Source organism: Pinus tabuliformis, chromosome 7, assembly GCF_031772625.1.
Source record: "Pinus tabuliformis cultivar Carrire ecotype Pingquan chromosome 7, CPIR1, whole genome shotgun sequence".
Classification (NCBI taxonomy): domain Eukaryota; kingdom Viridiplantae; phylum Streptophyta; class Pinopsida; order Pinales; family Pinaceae; genus Pinus; species Pinus tabuliformis.
In genome coordinates, this window is record NC_142293.1 from 1,269,990,265 (window position 1) to 1,270,003,163 (window position 12,899).

The 12,899-nt window shown below is 32.7% G+C and overlaps 1 pseudogene across 1 annotated transcript; it reads left to right on the plus strand.

Annotated features, from left to right (window-relative positions):
• The first annotated feature begins 2,080 nt into the window (after positions 1-2,080).
• On the plus strand, positions 2,081-6,717 carry LOC149252069 (E3 ubiquitin-protein ligase RZFP34-like; annotated as a pseudogene). Its single transcript, XR_016266042.1, has 12 exons — positions 2,081-2,130; positions 4,005-4,092; positions 4,211-4,285; positions 4,595-4,627; positions 4,736-4,813; positions 4,934-4,977; positions 5,101-5,141; positions 5,257-5,339; positions 5,450-5,541; positions 5,746-5,815; positions 5,999-6,040; positions 6,147-6,717. The product of XR_016266042.1 is annotated as an E3 ubiquitin-protein ligase RZFP34-like (transcript).
• The last annotated feature ends 6,182 nt before the right edge of the window (positions 6,718-12,899 follow it).

A 12,899-nucleotide genomic window follows, 5' to 3' on the forward strand; every position in this document is an offset into this window, starting at 1 on the left:
CAAAAGATGCGCATGTCCTGTTGTGTTGTGTGTCTGTGACAGAGTTGGGACTCTTCCCTTCCAACTGGAGACTCACATCCACCCCCTCCCTCTGTGGTGAAAGAACCTTGACACAAGTAACACTAAGCACTCCCCAAGCATGAGAACCTCGGTGTTTTAAGATGAAGCAGACCACTCTCACGTGCCGACAAGAAAGAGCTAAGGGATATCTTTAAGATAATGACAATTGGGCCATCATACCAGATGAAACTCCTACACCAAACAGTGTGAGGTCTAGTTGGGACCTCATAGTAGGAAGATCCCGTGAATGTTGATGGGTCCGGCGTCATCAACACATCCCAAATACTTCAACTTAATCTTTCTCTCTTTATACGTAAAGAATTTGAATATTATTGTGAAAAAAGTTGATACAATTAACACACAACATTTAACAAGTGTAATATGCAGCGTTGTTTCTTAGTACTTTCCTATTATGTGTAATTGATAGAAAAACTTATTGTAACTAGGACAAAAATAATACTACTACTATGCAAAAAAATGTCTATATTTATAGTGATTTTTTAACCTACTTCTTTTTAATTATATTACTATTTTCTTACACTAACTTGGATTTGTATCTCAAACATATCATAAAACATGCTTCCTCATGGAAGTTAGTGACATTATAACTCCTAATTACTATAGTATGTTAGTTGTCCTATAACATAAGATCTAGACTATGTATCTTTGTGATCACCAAAAAAGATATCTTAAATTTGTGTCTCAAGTTTATCACAAACCATGATCAACCATGGAAGTTAGTGTCATTTAAAAATCCCAGTTAGTATGTTATGTTAGATGTAAAAAAATAGTAATATACTTTTAAAAAGTAGGTTAAAAAATCACTATAAATATAGACATTTTTTTGCATAGTAGTAGTTTTATTATTATCCTAGTTACAATATGTTTTTCTGTCAATTATGCATAATAGGTAGGTACTAAGCAACAAAGCTGCATATTACACTTGTTAAATGTTGTGTGTTAATTGTATCAACTTTTTTCATAATAATATTTAAATGCTTTATGTATAAAGAGAGAAAAATTAAGTTGAAGTATTTGAGATGATAATTAAAATATTATTTATTTAGAAGCGAAAAAGGTTCGAGACAATTTAAAATTGTTTCAATGTAATATTCCATTTTGAAAATTATAAAATTATAAAATTACTAGAATCACTTTTAGCATAGATAATTAACTCATCCAAATTATAATGTAGCACTATTGAAACTTTTTAATATAGAGAGTAATTTTATATTTTATGCTTTAAATATTTTATTGCACTATGTTTAGGCCGATAGGCCTTCCTTTGAGTGAGCTTTTCGTCTACACTTTGTTTCTCTGCTTGACATCTATTATATGCTTTTCTGTTTGACATCTGGCAGTAAAAGATATTTTCCAATTCATTATCCTCACCGCGCATCACATCTGGCAAGCATGCACTCATCAGGTTACCTGTATTCCCATGTTTCTAATGGTGAACAGGTATTGAACAGGTAAGCATGCATTCATGGATTAGAAAACTGTGAATGCAGATTATCCCAAAAGGGCATTAGGCAGAGGATTTTGGTGTATGTTTCCAAGGTTATCTTCTTTTGGCTATGTTTCTATTCATTATTCATATTTATATTCTTGTAGCATGTTTGTTGGTTTTTGATGTAAAAATTTCTAAAGTTCATGTCAGATTGTTCTTAAATTAGTGAATTCTCTTGGTTTCCTAGGGTTTGTGGTTGTTCTTGCGTTAGGATCCATGTTTTATTTCCATTCTAGTTTGTCTCAGAGTATATGTTTGCTTTGATTTCCTATTTTCAATGTTCTTCAAATTTGCTTTCGAGGGTTTAGTACGGGAAAATATCGATTTTATTTAAGGCGGTGTGATCGCGATTGCATTGCCTAAAAGTGGTTTTTTTGAAAGAGATTGATAGTAATTTTTTGTTGCGGTTTTGGATTTTCTGTTTTGATGTTTGGGCTTTGGTCTTATGCTTTCGTTCTTGCTCTCTGTGTTGTAGATCGCTCTTTTCCTTGAATCATGGCTCGTATGAAGCCAACGATGGTGGTGGAAGATACACTTAATCAAGGATGCATGCAATATGGGTTAGTAATTAAATTCAAATCAATTCATTAAAACTGGGCGACAAGAATTAGATGCATTGCTATTACACATCATTTTTTTTAATACTTTCTTTTTGTTTTTCTTCATTTTGGAGGTTTTCTATGACTATAGATATAGAGAGAGTCCCAGAATACAATTCTTTGTATTTGAAATTAATCTCCTGTCAATCTCTTTACGTTTTCTTCAAATCTTAAAGTCGGGAGATTTTGGAATGCTCTGAAGCCTTCTAGTTAGATTCTGTGATGTTAGTATACATTGATTTCAAAATAAGCTTTTTATAATTTTTTCTTTCATTCTTTGTTCGATATCTTTACTCATGGAGCTCTTTTATTTTAGTTCACCAGGCTGAACACATTTTTTCTACTTTGGGAATATCCTCTCACTTGGAACCATTGAGTGGTGTAATGGCATTGGGTGAGCGATATAGTAGCAGAGTATTTGCTTTCTTTTTGCATTCTGTGGTAGGATGGTAGAGAAGGCAAGGATCCGGGACACTCGGATTCTAATGGTTGCTAGCCTAGTTTCAGCTACTTCCCTCACCAGCATCGATGTGAAATTGGCACCTGGAGCATGCAATTGGCAATTTGAACAATTTGTCGTATGAATGCATGCCCCATATGAGTGCATGCCTGCATATTTCATATTTATTACAAAAAATATGTGGGAATATGCATACATCTCATCTCATGTACCAAGAGAAGGGACTAGTTTAGAATTTGATTGCAAATTTTATTGACCTAAACATTTGGAAGTCAATATGCCCATACCATGAAAATATATGGTGAATGAAATAAATTGAACCCTGACATTTTCATGGTACTTATTTATAGCACCCTTGAACTAGTGTAGTAACGGAACTTTCTGTGAACAATGAGTAATTGTGTGCTACTGTAATCCAGTAGAAGTCGTGGGGTAGCCTCTTTGTGTCCATGACCCAACAATAAATTTCTATTGGCACCCTTTAATGCAGTCGGTTTTATTTCAAATTTCTCTCTAACAGCGAGTTCTATAAAATAGCACTTGTGTCAAAACGAAGCTGTCCTAGCTATCAACTACCTTTCTTTATTATTTAGTTCTTTCATTATACTAAGTATAGTTCTCTATTGAAGGAGGGGAAACTTTGGACATTCTCCTTAATTGAAGGAGGAGAAACTTTTGGCATTCTCCTTAATTGGTAAAAAAATGGAGTGGATGCTCTCTGTTGCTAACGTTGGAAACCTATAGTTGGTGCATGTGTTCTTTATGTGGAACTAATTTCAATTCTTAACTTTATCTTCTTTAGAGCTAAAAAACTATTACATATTATGCGGGGCTATGGTATCCCACATATTTGTTCTATTTATCCAAAATTTTGGCCATAAGCAAACCTATCTCATCTCATAGAACAAGAAAAGAGGTTGTGCCAAAGTGACCTCTTTGTATTCCTAACATGAGAAGAGTATTTCTGCGTCTCTCTATTTTCTTCAGCTTAATTTACTTTCTACTAAGACAATGAATCTCAGGGAATTGAAGTGTGCAAAAATAGCATTCATTAACGTGGGGCTATGACATTTCTATTTTTAACTGTGAAAGAATTCATCCTGGTCATTTGTTGTCCTTAACATAAATCTTTTAGTGAGTGTCTACATTGTTTGACATGCATACCCATACTGTATTTGGTATTTCTTCCTTGAAATAGAATGGAGATGTTCAATACACTATTCTTTAATGTAACATTTATACCTTTTATTTATTATATATAATTTTGATATATTCTTATTGGTATCTCCATGCATCTTACAAAGTGGTGAAAAATGTGCCAAACAGGGATGATTTTACTTATGTGTATTTTCTTGATACTGATAATTGATGGCAGATGTTCACACTACCGCCGGAGATGCCAAATAAGGGCTCCGTGTTGTAATGAAGTCTTTGACTGTAGGCATTGTCATAATGAGGCCAAAGTATGCTTCTTTTTCTTTACTTCATTCGTATCTATTTCAAGTTTAATGGTTGTGTTTGGCTTATATACTTGTTAAAATAGAACTAGAAAATTACGTCTCTTCTAATTTCATTTGTGAGGGTATAGTATGGACTGATCTCATATCTGTCCATCCACTTGACAGACATGATGTACCGTGCCATGAAGTTTGAAAGGTAAGGTTCTATCTTGTTTTCCAGTTAGATGTTATTCATTATGATGTTTGTCTTAATGCTCTGAATAATATGTATTCTTTGTAATTAGTAAAGATTTTTTAGGTTGTAACATCATAATATTTTCTGAAGGTAGATTTGAAAGATGTAAAGATTTAACTTTTATTCTTCTCAAAAGATAAATGGTCAATTATCTAGCAAATTTTATCTAACTTGCTGGATTACTATATTGCTTTTGTTTATTTATAGTTATTCTCGTATGTTTGCAGCATATTTCTCTTGTTATTTATAGTTATTCTTGTATGTATGCAGGTTATCTGTTCACATTGTAGAACTGAACAAGATGTAAGAGCTAAGCCTTTTTAATTTTAATGATGTGCATAAAATTTAGAGGTAAACACTATAATGCTTCTTGAGTTATTTTAAAAATGATTATGCACTGTCATTTTGCAGGTTCAGCAAACCTGCATTACTTGTGGTGTTTGTATGGGAAAGTACTTTTGTGAAAAATGCAATTTCTTTGATGACGAGGTACGCTTTAAATGCCTTTTCAGGTTTAATAGTTCTGGTTCAGGAAAACAAAGAGTTTCACTGATGGTTTGGATGTATACGCTTTTGGTTCTAATTGTACTTGCCACTTTGGTTTTCCAGGACTCAAAATAGCAATACTACTGTGACGGATGTGGAATTTGCAGGTATGCTTTTCTCTTTTTCCTTTGATGTTTCTTGCTCTCTTGTAAAGTAATCTTTCATGCTATTGTGAAATGTATTAGATGTATTTCTTGCCTTTGACTTTAGCTACTTGTGCTGGTTTTCAGAACTGGCGGCAACGATAATTTCTTCCACTGTTATAAATGTGGTATGTTCTTTATGACTTCTCAAATTATCACTGCTTCTTCTCAAATTATCACCGCTTCTTCCCTTGTTTCATTGTAGTGCGAGAATGATTTATTTGCTCATGTACCTTTTTCTAGGATGTTGCTACTCTATCCGCTTGAAGGATTGCCACCCTTGTGTGGAAAAAGCAATGCACCACAACTGCCCTGTGTGTTTTGAGGTAGGTCACACTTATCTGCATAGTGTAGTAATTGTAGTTTTCTTTTTATAGCATAATTTAGACTGAAGTTATTTAGATATCCAAACCCTCGTTTGTTGACTCCTCTGCAGTATTTATTCGACTCTACAAAGCTTATCAGCGTATTGCCTTTTGGTCGCACTATTAACATGCATTGCTTGAAAGAGATGCACGAGCATCTTCAGTAAGTTTCATATGTGGCCTGTTTTGTGCCCTAGCTCACAACCTCTTGTTTCTAGTCTACCTATACTATTACACAATACTAGATATACTTGCTGATATGCCCATTAATGGTACCTTCTTCAGCAATCCATGGTCACAGCTTGTAGAAGCTTTAATTTTATTTCAAATGTCTTGCCATTCTAACATGTTTGTTTGTCTTTTGCAGATTTGCTTCTCCAGTGTGCTCCAAATCTGTCTGTGATAGGTCTAAATTATGGGAGAAACTTGACCGAGAGGTAGATATTTTCGACAAGATGAACATCTTGAAGTCATCTTGCAATGGGTTGTATAAAGAGTAGCTTATTATGTGTGTTTTTTGCTAATTTTGATTTCTCATATTTGAAATTTTCTTTCGTCCAATGGAAATTGATTTTTTAAGTTTCTTGAGTGGATTCTGATATTTTTCTTTTGTCATGTAGGTTGCTTTGACTCCAATGCCCGAAGCTTACCAGAACAAAATGGTAAGTTGTCTGATGTTAATGTGGTATAATTTTGAGGCATACTTTAGAGCCCATTAGTAGCGTGAGAGAAAATACCTCACCACTTTATTGTCGATCATTTGAGCAGGTTTGGATCTTATGCAATGACTGTGGAGTAACTTCTGAAGTAAATTTTCACATTGTTGCACACAAGTGTCAAAGTTGCAATTCTTATAACACCTGAGAGACCAGGGGAGGTCCTTCTGCAAATTCATGTAGATCTCATCTTTGATATTCTCAAATGTTCAAATTCATGTATCCCTCTTTACCACTTGTAAGGTTGCCTTAGCACTGCTTATGTGGCATGAAAAACAGTTGTACTGCAAATTTCTATGCAGTGGCATTACTGTAAGAATTCATTGTAACCGCTGAGTTTTTGTAGCACTACTGTACAGTTGTTAACATCATAACAGGGTTGATGCTCTGTGCCCACTTCAACAAAGACCACAAGAAGGGAAATTCTTTATCCTGCAGCTCTCACGCCACGACAAAACAAGTATCAAATTCTGTCTTTGAAAATCTGCAGATCATGAATTACAATGGAATGAAGGTCTCTTTTTCTATATGTGACTTTAGTCTGACCTGATATGTGCAGGATTTAATTTCCTGTGAAATGAAGATGTATTTTCCCTTTTGGAATGGCATGTTATTTCTCAAGCAATTTACTGTTGTTCCCATGACCGGAGGTGTGAAGAAGCCTCATAGATATCGTCCCGGAACAGTTGATCTTCGGTATGTACACGCAGTTTAAATTTGCATCGGATTCTATCGATATGTTTACAATGTTTTCTTTATAGTATATGTATTTTATTGCAAATTGTTTAATCGACTGAGTAGAGAAATTCGAAAGTATGAGAAGAGCATGGAGTTGCTAATTCGGAAGCTGCTATTTCAAAGGCTTGTGAGGGAAATTGCCCAGGACTTCAAGGTAACGTGTCACCTTTCTCGTTAAAATGTTAGCTTAATTGGCGACCCATTTAAATGAATTGCTTGGTACTCTGTTTTGGCAGTGGTACTTGTCTAATTATTTTGTTTTATTGTGTTCAGACGGATCTGCGATTCCAGAGTCATGCTGTCTTGGCACTTCAGGAGGCTGCAGAGGCCTATCTTGTCGATATGTTTGAAGATACTAACCTCTGTGCCATACATGCGAAGAGGGCGACCGTCAAGCCGAAAGACATTCAGCTTGCAAGGCATATCCGTGGGGAAAGGGCCTAGGCCTATTTTCACAGTGATGATTTTTAAAGGTCGGATTTTTTTGGGGGGAGAATTCTGTAGCATGTACATATATTTGATGAAGGAAGCTTTTTGCAGAAACGCATTGTAGACTGTAGGATTCTGTAATGTCGTATAATTGAAGTTTACGTTGACTACAATGGATATTGTGGATTTATGACTTCTAATTGAATGGGTCGACTCGAGCTAATTGTAGCTACTTATTAATATGAAACTTTTTGCCATTCGAAGCCATGTTTTCTGAACTCATACTGCATGTTGATGCTTGTTAAGCTCTTCATTATTATATGGTTTAATTATTGTTTATCAATGTTTTGGAGCCCATACTGCATGTTGATTCTTGTGAAGTTCTTCATTATTATATGGTATAGTTACTGTTTATCAATGTTGAAGTGTTATATGTGTCTTCATGTATAAATTTAATTTGTTTTTCGGTAAACAACATTCCTCGTGATTTATATTCTGCATTTTCTATTACTTTACGCTGATAATATTCTGCACTTTGTATTACTTTTCACTGATAATTGATCGCAATACAACATGTTGTTTGAAAATGTCTTTTATCAATGTTGGAGTGCTATATGTGTCTTCATGTATAAAACTGGTTGTTGAACAATAATTTATCCTGTCTGCAAGAGAGGGTTGTTTTATCTTTTCTACAAGAGAGGGTTGTGCATCTGCCAGAATTCTTCATAGTGGAACGTGTTTATATTTTTTTTAATAATTGACTTTGAAGTTTACAAATAGTTGGATGGATTTTATTTACTAGGGTGAAGCAATTATTCTACAAATCCACTAAGGTTGTGAGCAATGAGTATTTATAATTACGTTATTAAACATTTGGATGGATTTTATCAGCAAGGCTGAATCTACTATTTTGTAATGCACAATAGTCTTGCGATGTGTTTGCAAAAATATGTTCTTGAATATTTGCATGGATTTTATCTGTCTGACTGTTTATCTGTCGCACTGAAGTGAGTGATTATGGAATGTTTAGTGGTTGTATCAATTTGTTTGGAAAATTTTGTTTTTGAATACTTGGGAAGAGATTAGTTTGCAATGCGTGGTAGTTGTGAGAAATCTGTTTGCAAAAGTGCGAGTTGCTGCAATGCTCAGGTGGGAAGTTTCTTTTGGAAAATTGTTTTGCCATTGTTTTTGTGATGGTGCAGTTTTAGCTAGTATTCATTTTTATTCATTGTGAAATTTTTTTCATTCTTTCCATATGGCCAATTCATTGTCAGTTTGTTGTTGTTGTCTCATTGTGGCCACACTCGGCAAGCCACAATGTGTGAATTTTTATGTCTTCTTCCCATGTGACCAAATCATTATCAAATTAGTGCATCTCGGCCACCATGTCGATTTACAACACATGTTGGTTGAAGAGTTTCACAATTAACTGCTTAACACTCAGTTCTTATTTTTCATGAAACCCTCATTCCCAGTTTTAAGGAATCATTCATTTTCAGTTTTCCAACCAAATTACTTTTTAAATAAAAGAATGAAACACTCGTTCTCAAATAAAAATGTTCTCACGTAAAAGATAGAAATACTCGTTCTCAGTGTTCTACCCAAATTTGAAGGGTTACCACCAAGTTTGAAGGTTTTAAAGCAATAGCATTTTTAATGCTCAATTTGAGGGGTCTGGTTTTTTTTGGGTACTACAATTCTTCTGAATAATGGAAATTTCCAGCTTATTTGCTTATATCAAACATTTGTGTAGGGTTTCAACCAATTAACATTTCATTGAGTATGTATTTACAAATCAATGATATTGGGATCAAATCCCACAAAGCAATTCTATATATGCTCTTCAAATTCCTTCAAGCTTTTGAAAGTAAAACCAATGAATTATCAAATTTTACTATAATAAAAAACAATTAGAAAGCTTTTAGCCATCCTAAATTGCTCATCCTTTAGGCTTGAGCCAACATCTCTTTTAGAAAAATTTAACAATTCCAATTTAATAATCCTATTGACCTATCTTTATATCTTTTGGGACAATTGCTAGTTATTAGAATATGTCAATCTTAATTAATATATTCTAATAAATATATTGTTTTAAAATATTTAAAGCATAATGTACAAAATTATTCTCTATATTAGAAAGTTTCAATAATACTACATAATTATAATTTGGATGAATTAGTTATTAATTTGGATGAATTATTATCTAAACTAAAAGAAAATTTTATAATTTTATAATCTTTCAAAATGGAATATTACATTGAAGCAATTCTAAATGGTCTATAACTTTTTCACTTTTAAATAGTCACAATTTTTCCTTTTATATTAAGTGATTATTTATTTTAATATTAGTTAATTTATTTAATTAACTTTACGTAGCATATCCTTTTGCGTGTCATGTTCACGTAAAATTCCACTTTTAAATAGTCTCAATTTTACTAATAGTCTCAATTTTTCCCTTTTACATTAAGTGATTATTTATTTTTAATATTAGTGAATTTATTTAATTAACTTTACCTAGTATATGCTTTTGCGTGTCATGTTCACGTAAAATTCCACGCAAAACATTTACATATTAAATACCATATACCATTTTTAATTCACCATGTAGAATTTAAACAATGCGTTATCTAAATGTGTCACGCATTTTATATAATTTATTTAAATGCATTAGATTTAAGGCACTAATTATATATCTTAGTTGTTCACTTTAATAAAGGTGCACTTTTTAAGGTCGGGGTTTAAATTAAAAAGGAGATATTATACCATGGTTATATCCCAGATCTATATGCTATACGTGATCATAAACACATTGTTAATCGCTTCCACACATAATATCATACATTAACTAAGGTATAATACTTGCTTGGCAGCTGGTAGGTTGCATATTTCGTATATTTTCTCGCCGTTGATCGAGTGGATGATCACATTTAATTGTCAAATTAATAATGAGATATTTATTATTATTTACTATTTATAAATGTAAATTAATTTTAAAAATTCTTAAATATAAAATTATCTATTAATAATTTAATTTATAAAAATCTTGTTAAATATTAAAAATAATTAATTTTTTAATTTTACTATGACCACATTAAATAACTTCATTCTATTTTAATCCAATTTTATTAAATTTCTTTTTTTAATATTTTCATAATTAATTGTCGTCTTTGAGTGCTAGTATCTTCTCAACCGTTCCGACTAGAATCCTACTCAGCGTATTATGATTCCAACCCATTCCACAACCTAATCCCCCTACCCTAAGGTTTTGTGGCCCCCTCCCTTGTGGGATGATTGTTAATATGTTAAGCTTTATAAAAAATAAAAAATATATTTTAAAATAAAATTAATATTAATATACTTCTTAAAATTTATATTTAAATGATGCTATCTTGATATGATGTTGAAAAATAAATAACATGGAAGTAGACATTTAATATATCTAAGCAGTGAGAAATATGTTGATAATGATTAGTATCTATTAAGAATCATATGGTTTATTTGATTTTAAAAAGGAATGAAATTACACCTAACTATTTAATATTTGATTTCTATGGCCATGTTATATGATATATAAGACAAACAATTTGAGAGAGTTTTTTTCATCTTCCATCCTTTTAGTATAGCAAAAGTCACACTCTTTTATTCCATTATATTTTATGAATTGACTAAATTCCAACTTCACTATGAACCTTACTTGAGCCTAATCAATATAGGCTAAAGCATGCCTCAGAGTTGAACCTAGGTGGATGGGATGACAAACCACAATCCCAACCACTTTAGCTAAGAACCATTGGCAAAATAATATTATTTTTAATATCACATTTAATTTGCATAATGATCTTCTCCTTTATTTCTTAATGGTTTAGCCCAATTTATTAAATAATTATATATAACTAGAAATATTCTACCATTTCTTTTATATAATATATATTTTTTGAACATCTATTTATTTTTATGGAAGCTAGAGATGTTATATGAACAAAATTTGCATCCTTAAGATGCAACAAAATTACATAAAACTTTATAGCCACCCAAACAACTTTGTTTGAGTGGTTTTTATAAAAATTATTTAAACTGCTGTAGAAAAGAATATATATATATATATATATATATATATATCTAACTTTGTAGGCCCAACAAAGGATATCTAATTTGAGATTTTATTTTTTTTCTTTTGTAAGCTAGGCAAATTTTGTGTAAGCCAGGGTAAATTTAAAAGACATAGGATGAGTCTTACTTATGCCTACAAGCGTGTCACTCGAAACCAAACGATTATCATAGGAATGTGGCTTTGGACTAGATAATAAGTCCAAATTTGATAACATAGTTATACAAATTAAAAACTGAGATAGAGAATAATAAAATGCTAAGGCGAATAGGCCTACTACTGTCATGTGGACCATGTCGAGTATTGATCTAAAATAAAAAAATGGAAAATAAAATCATGAACCTTCAAATGGGGGAGTCCACCTAGATAGGATTAGGGTAGAAAGTGGCTTCCTCCAAAATGGAGAACTCCAAATAAATCATTTTATTCACTGTTAGAGATAACTGAATAAAAATTTTCATAAGCTAGAGTTGCGATTCATTTAAGTGTGGGAGAATCTTTTGTTGTTCTTCACACCCATCCACTTATACCTTTCCCATTATTATTTTGATTTGCTAGTATATACCAATAGTTTGGAGGTACCAAGTGCACATAGTGCTAGTGTTACCAATCTTTGGAATCTAATGTTGAATTTCACATTTCACATCTATTTTTAAGATGAAATGATGTTCAACTTAAGCTTCCTATTGAAGAATGTGAGTTTCATGTCAAATGGCTTGGAAGGTGTTCTCCCAAAAGGATGCTTCAAACCTTTTCACATTTGACTTTGTTCTAGAGTGTGCTAGCTCTTTCCTTCCCTATCATCCTCAATGACCAGAGGAGGATCCAAACCTTAGAATTATGACTTGGAGGAAAGAGGAACTAGGCGAAAGGAAACTAAGGTGTAGGAAGGAGTAGATAATGAACATAGAGCACTTGGAAACAACAGGGGAGGGCTGCAAGTGAAGAGAAGGAAGACAAGATCAAAAGAAGGTTCATAAGGCTTGAAGAAAGAAGGAAAAAACTAGGGGAAAGCTAAAGGGAGAAGCCTCACCCAATAAGGAATTATAGTTGCATGGAAAAGGAAAAGACTAATTGCATATAGAAATAATTAAGGACAAGGCCAATAAAATTAAAAAATGAAGAAAAAATAGAAACCCCCCCAAAAAACCTTGATATTGAAACCACCTTGACATCTTTTAATGCCACCACCGACCATTAAGAGGACTCTGCATAATGAAGGCATGACTTAATAATAGATGTGAGTAGGGTTAGATTCCCTTGATTTTAGCATAAGTGAGAGAGTAGATGAGTTTGTCTTGAAACTAAGATACATGTCCCTATTAATAATCACTATCACTGAGATGTTAACAATGAGTAGATATCAAGGTTGGGGGATTGTTAAAAGAGGACATCATGGAGATACCTCATATTAGAATTATAAAGTAGTACATAGAAGAAAATATAAAAGCCTTCAACTAAATTAGTAGGTTATAAGTTGCCTTAGGTGGCACCATTTAAATTGATAATGGCTATAAGCGCTGCATCAAC